Genomic DNA, 6,777 nt, shown 5'->3' on the forward strand with positions numbered 1-6,777 from the left:
TCTTTTCTTTTCTTCTTTTCTTTTCTTTTCTTTTCTTTTCTTTTCTTTTCTTTTCTTTTCTTTTCTTTCTTTGTTTCCCTGAGTCTTATTACAACCCACTATAAGCCAGGTCCTGGCCAAGTTCACAGCAGTGAATGAGTCCCTCACAGAACTGATGCCACAGTAGAGTGAGGAAACAGCCAGTGCCCACTGAGAAATAAGCCATAACTACACTGTGAGACTGGTGCAGTGGCAGAACCAGACAAGGTCATGGAATAGGGAGAAGTGGAGGTTCAGGGTGGGTCTACCTTAGATAGAATGATCAGGAAAGGCTTTTCTAAGGAGATGCCGTCTGATATAAGGCTGGAAGGACCTGGAGGAGCCACCCTGAAGGAATAGCAAGTGCCATTCTCTGAGGGAGGATGGAGCTTGCACGTGTGAGCAAGAGAGATGAGGCCAGGGAGGTTGGAGGGTAGTGCATGAAAGAGATGGTGTGGCCAGGTACAGCAGGGGAGTTGGGAGGGTGGTGATGCTGTGGCTTTGGGGCCATGCTCAGGACTTTGGATATCCTTTAAAGAGGACTCATGGGAAGCACTGAAGGACTGAAAGCTGGGTGACATGAGTTGAGTTTTAAAATATTCCTCCATCTGCAATCCAAGATGAAGAGCAGGGGAGGGAGTGGTAACAATGGGAAAACTTCCAATCAGGAAAGTCCTGTAGTGCCGTCCATGATGACAGTGGCAGGAACCCTGGGGCAGCAGGGGAGATGGAGGACAATACATGGTTTGGAAGTTCAACTGACATGACTGGCTGGTGAAGTCAACACAAGGGATACCAGAAGGAAGGGTTTCAGCCTTAGCAACATGGCCAATGAGGTGTGTGTGAAATTTAGAATTTTAAGGATGAAGTGCAGGGGATTTATTTTAGACATATTAGTTTTGAGATATCATTTGAACATCCAGTCTGAGATTTCAAGTTGGCATATTAGATATGGGTCCACTATGCCTTATCCACAATTCAAGAATCCATAAATCTTTAAGAAATGAAAAAATTTGTAAAATCTGTAAATCTGTAAATTCTGTAAATAACATTCTTTTTTAGAAATGTATCTTTTCCTTGTTTGAGCCAATGCAAAGGATTTTTTTTTTATAAGCACAGTTCATTCATTTAATTCTCTTTCAAATAAAACTTTTAAAATCTGAAATTACTCTCTTCTAAATAAAACAAAGTAAAATCTGATTAGAACCAACATCAGGCTCCTGACAATACTGGTTTAACCCCCTGAGAATACATTTGAAGCACAGGTATTGTTATATTTAATTACAGGGTGATTTCCTAGACCCCACTGGGAGTACAATGTTCCATGTACAACAGATTAATTTTCTAACATCCCTAAGGTTGAAACACCTTTGTCTCCCCCTGTCATGTCTCTGGATTTTGCATATATCTGTGGATTTCTATAGAAGTCTGTAAGTCAGTGGAAAGGGCAAACATGGAGATACATGTTTGGATCTGGACCCTCAAGGGACAAGGGAAGGGGGATGGATTTGGAAAAGTCATAATCACTTTCTTAAGTTTTTTTTTTAAGGTTATAAGCAAAGTTTCAAATATTTAACTATTTAAAATTATTCAAAGGTCTGGTTATTAGTGGCTTTTATTTTTATTTTTAAGTTTTTAATGAGATTTTCAGCAAGAAAGCCCTGACTTGAAAACTTGAAAACTCCAGTGTGCCCTGAAAAACTGGTGGGAAGATGTAAGCTTTGCCTGGGATCTCTCTACAGAGTACCACCAGCCCTGGCAACCAGTCAATTAAGCTTAGTGCCTATACTTCGATTTGGCAGGAGAAAGCATGCCTTCAGATTCCATGACCTTATTTTTTTTTTAAAGATTTTATTTATTCATTTGACAGAGAGAGACACAGTGAGAGAGGGAACACAAGCAGGGGGAGTGGGAGAGGGAGAAGCAGGCTTCCCGCTGAGCAGGGAGCCCAATGCGGGGCTTGATCCCAGCATCCTGGGATCATGACCTGAGCTGAAGGCAGACGCTTAACGACTGAGCCACCCAGGCGCCCTCCATGACCTTATTTTAATGGTCCAGCCTATCCCTTTGATCAGAACTTTTAGGGACTGCTTTTTATGGTATCTGGTTACCAATCCATGTCTCTCAACTGTCACCCAGTGAGACATTTTGAAAAACAAAATGAAATGAGGTCACTAAGTTGGATTAAATCATATGTGGTGTTTTGTTTTTAAAATATGCTTCCCCACCCACATTTAGTATGTGCTAATTTTAGGGCAATTTGAAAATACAGAAAAGACTACAAAGAATAAAATGAATATTGCCTACAATCCCATCATGGAGAAAACCTTTGTGATATTTTGGTATTTTTCTTCCAGTTTTTGTCTTTAAATGTTGGCTCTGAATCTATGTATTTCTGTATTCACATAGCTGAGGTATTAGAGTATATTCAAGTTTGTGTTCTGGTTTTCTTTCAATATTCTCAGATTGTCATGTTTCATTCTCATGAAAGAAGCCTAAAAATAAAATGAGGGTGCTGATCTGTTAGTTCATGCTGAGAACTGGACAACCAGGCCTCTCTTCCCTGAGCCAGTGCACACATCACACATGCTGCCAAGAAGATCCACGAGTACAAAAAAGACAGAATAGAACAGGAACATAAACATCATTTCATGGTGGCATCAGTGGGACCTATGCCTTCCTTAAACATTTCTCTCCCTTGGCTTTGTTTCCTATCTTTCATGGTTTTTGTGACTCTCTAATTCATGTCTTGCTATATATCTGATTTTTTTTTTCCTTAGGATAAATAGTTTGAAGTCAAAGACCTAGGTCAGAAACCATTAACTTTTTGTTTGAATTTTTTTTTTCATTAGAACGTCTTTCTCATGAAATGATATATTGGCATTATAAAATTTGGAAAACACAGAAAAAGGAAAATGAAAATATAAACCACAAATATTCCCATCACCTAGAGAAAATGGTCACTCCTGTGCCATGGGTAGTCCCCTATGATTTTGTGTGCTTGCATTTCTGCTTCTTTTATTCATATTACTTGCTATTATATCGTTACATTGGTTTTTTCCCCCCTTTATCTTTAGATATTATTTGAAAACTGATTTTAATGGCCATCGCATTCTCCCAACTCATAATATATTTGGGCATTTCCCTTCCAGTGGGTCTAGTGAGCTGTTTTTCAACTTTTTGCTATCTCAAATACTATTGCCACAAACATCCCCACATTGAGTCTTTGAACCTCTTCCAGCCTAATCCCACCATCAGGACCGAGTGCATTGAAACCAGGGAGAGGGAGAGGGGTTTCTTCAGGCTGCTGTCAGCACATTTGTGTCTGCTGGGCAATTGCAACTGCAAAGAGGTTCTTCTCTGAGTGTATGGATCACGAAGACATGTTTCCTCTGAGAAGACTGATTATAAAAGAGCTCCACTTTCTTAGGGCTGGCACAGCCTCACCAGGCACACAGCTGGATGAACAGAGTGTGGGCTAGATTTGTGGACCCACCTTCTTGGCCATTTGCTTTTGTTGCAGTAGACAACCTGTCCAACCTTACATAACTGTTGTGCCACAAGTGACTTTTTATCCAAAGGCACAGAACTAGTGAGTAAATGGCAGAACTGGTTGGCAGATCCAAAGCTGATCAACTCCAAATCTATTGTTCCTTTAGCTATCTATAGCCACCCTCCCAACCAGATCAAGAAAACAGCGAGCTAGGGTTTCTGTACTTCCTTATGCATGATATTCATGACATGGCACTAATAGGAGTACATTTAGTTTTTGAAAAAGCAGCCATCAGGATTATCTAAATATTCCATTCAGGCCATCACATGTATTGTCTGGTCTTCTAATTTACCCAAACTTTATAAAATAAAAATCTGAAGTTATGGACTTCAGTTAAAACACACACACACACACACACACACACACACACACACACACCAAAAAACAACTAAGCTAACTGTGGTCTTTAGGACTCTTGGAAAATGTCCCCTCAACCAATTCAACCAGGCAAACTGTTAGAAACAACACACATTTTGAACACGACTTTAACATTCATAATACATAAAGTGAATAACTTTAAGTCAGTTACTTGCGGGTCACTGCTGTTTTTGACATCCCACCAGGATGTTCTGGAACTTTATCCTGACCTAGTCACAGTTTTCCTTTCAAAATTTGGAAAGCAGCTTTCCACCCGAAGGCAGACAGAGGATGAGAAAATGACAGTGAAATGAGAACTGAAGACTTAATGTGTCCATTTTACGTTCTTTAAACCAGTCCTCTCTACTGCGTATTTTGGCACATGGTTTTTAGACAAATGTTAGTTGATCTTTGCAAAGTTGGAAGTTGATTCAAAGCCAGATGTTCAGAAATATACGGAGAAGGCAATTGTAATTTTTCATCCCTTAATTTTTGTACAGGAACTTCATTGGAAAAATTGTTCTAGACTGATGGATGTCATTGAAAATTGGGCAAAAAGCCTGGCTCTGGTGGAGAATCCCTGGGATTATTTATTAAAAGTGCCTATGCAGCACCAGCAGGACAGAGTCTGAAACAGTCCTCTGGGTCTGGCGCTGGTGTCAAGTGGACTTGCTCTGCATTCTCTTTGAACTTTTTATTTCGAAATAATCTCAGGCTTAAAGAAAAGCTGAGAAAACAGGGCAAAGAATGTTCCTGTATCTTCCAAATTTAATTTAATTTATTTGAGAGAGAAAGAATGGGAGAGAAAGAAAGCACGTGGGGGGGGGAGGGCCAAACAGGGAGCCCGATGCGGGACTCGATCCAGGGACTCCAGGATCATGACCTGAGCCAAAGGCAGTCGCTCAACCAACTGAGCCACCCAGGCGCCCCTGTATCTTCCAAATTTTAACACATTTCCTATATTGTTCTCTCTCTGTCTCTCTGACTCTGTCTCTCTTCAGTGCATGCTTTCCAAAACCAGGAATGTTCTCTCAGGTAACCATGATATAATATCAAAATCAGGAAAATAATGTAATACAATACTATTATTTAATCTAGCATCTTCATTTTAATTTTGCCTGGTGGACACCACCCCAACCAGTGAACAAAATTAACATCACCCCTAATGGGGGAGACTGACCACCTTAGTCTGTCATGTGATGTCCTGAGAAGGACAGAGCATCACATCTGTGATGTTCTTTCAAAAATGCATAAGCTGCCTCCCTTCTTGAGGAAACACCAGACAAACCCGCAGTGAGGGGCATCCTGTAACACAGTTGGACAGGACTCGTCACAAGTGCCAGCGTCACTAATAGAAAACAAACAAGTAGCCACTTACACGAAAACGAAAGGGAGAAGCTGTTGCAAATGAACAGCCACGGCAGCTCTATCACTAGGGATTGTATGAGCAGATGATTAACCTAATGGTTTAACAACTGGATGGAGTCCCAGGAAATCACAAATCCTCACTCATTCTTAAGGAACTGAACTGGCACTTAGCACAAACACATACACACTTAGCCCCCCGTGAGGCGGCGCAGACAGCTTTGACGCGCCTGTGGACAGTGCCATGTAAGCTGTCAGCCCGCGGGTTTGACCGGCAGACTCAGCTCTGTAGCCCCGGCGCCTGATCGCGATCGCGCCAGGGAGATCTGCGCTGCAGCCGGCGGGGGCCGGGGGCTGGGGACCGGCGGGGCCCGGGACAGCTGCTTCGCGAGTTGTGTGGGTGCGTGCGCCCGCCCAAGGGACCCCGGGGCTGCGCGGGGACCGCGCGTCTTGACTCTGGCCCTGGAGCCGGAGTGAAACCGTGCCCAGGGACAGCGCACAGCTCAGGCAGCAGAGCTTCTCTTTTCCTATCACGGAGCTCTGAGAATGATCAGATTTGTTCAGCGCAATAACCAGGAAATTTAGGGGCATTTATAGAGCACTTGGTGAAATTTTCATGACATGTTCTTTATATTATATAATTATGATAAGAAAAATAAAATACGACCCTTTTAGAAAAATATTAAACATAGATTTAGTATAAATCTTCCACATGAAATAGTTTCCACCCCCTCCCCCAACTCTTTAATGAGAAACTTGAACTTGCCCCTGTGATCTGACTTTAACTTTGTCAGGTTTTATGCTTGATATGGCTTTATGAAATTCCTCATCAGCCTCAAAGCCAGATTTCTTGGGTCTGAAGCTTGTTATACAATTTCAGAGAGTGGGGAGACTTTAAGAGAATAGAAAATAACCAATAGCAAACCAGGTAGAAAAGTTAGTATTTACTTAGAATGAGAAAACAAATCATAATAAATTCCTGGAGGCTTGGAGATAGAGGGCTCTCTCCTCTGCAATATCTTTAGGCCTGTATCAGAACAGAAAGCTTTCTTTTAACATCTGGGTTCCCCTCCCAACCTAGAATATTCTATAACTCCCGGCAACTCTGGCAATACTCACAGGGACTGGTGAAAGTGAGGCACCCTGGACCTCAAACTCGATTAGCTCCACAATAATTGCACCATTTTATAGTCACTGTAAATAAGACTGTTTGTTGACTCAAGTAGGTAATACAAAATGGCCATTGTACCTCCATTCAAAAATGTACAACAGTTGAAATATTAGATTCAAAAGCTCCGGCTTTTCTTTAATGGAAAAATGAACTGTTATAATTTCTTATGATAATGAGCGTGGATTTCCAATCCACTCAATTTCTACGTATCGGATGAGGACTTTGAAAGAGTGACAAATCTCTGTTTTGTAGGACCCATGTGTCTAGTTATAGCAGGCATCCTGCAGCTGGTTTGGACCACAAGGGTACTCAG

Source organism: Callorhinus ursinus, unplaced genomic scaffold, assembly GCF_003265705.2.
Source record: "Callorhinus ursinus isolate GAN/ISIS: 27379988/994484 unplaced genomic scaffold, GSC_fseal_2.0 scaffold29, whole genome shotgun sequence".
In the NCBI taxonomy this organism is placed as follows: domain Eukaryota; kingdom Metazoa; phylum Chordata; class Mammalia; order Carnivora; family Otariidae; genus Callorhinus; species Callorhinus ursinus.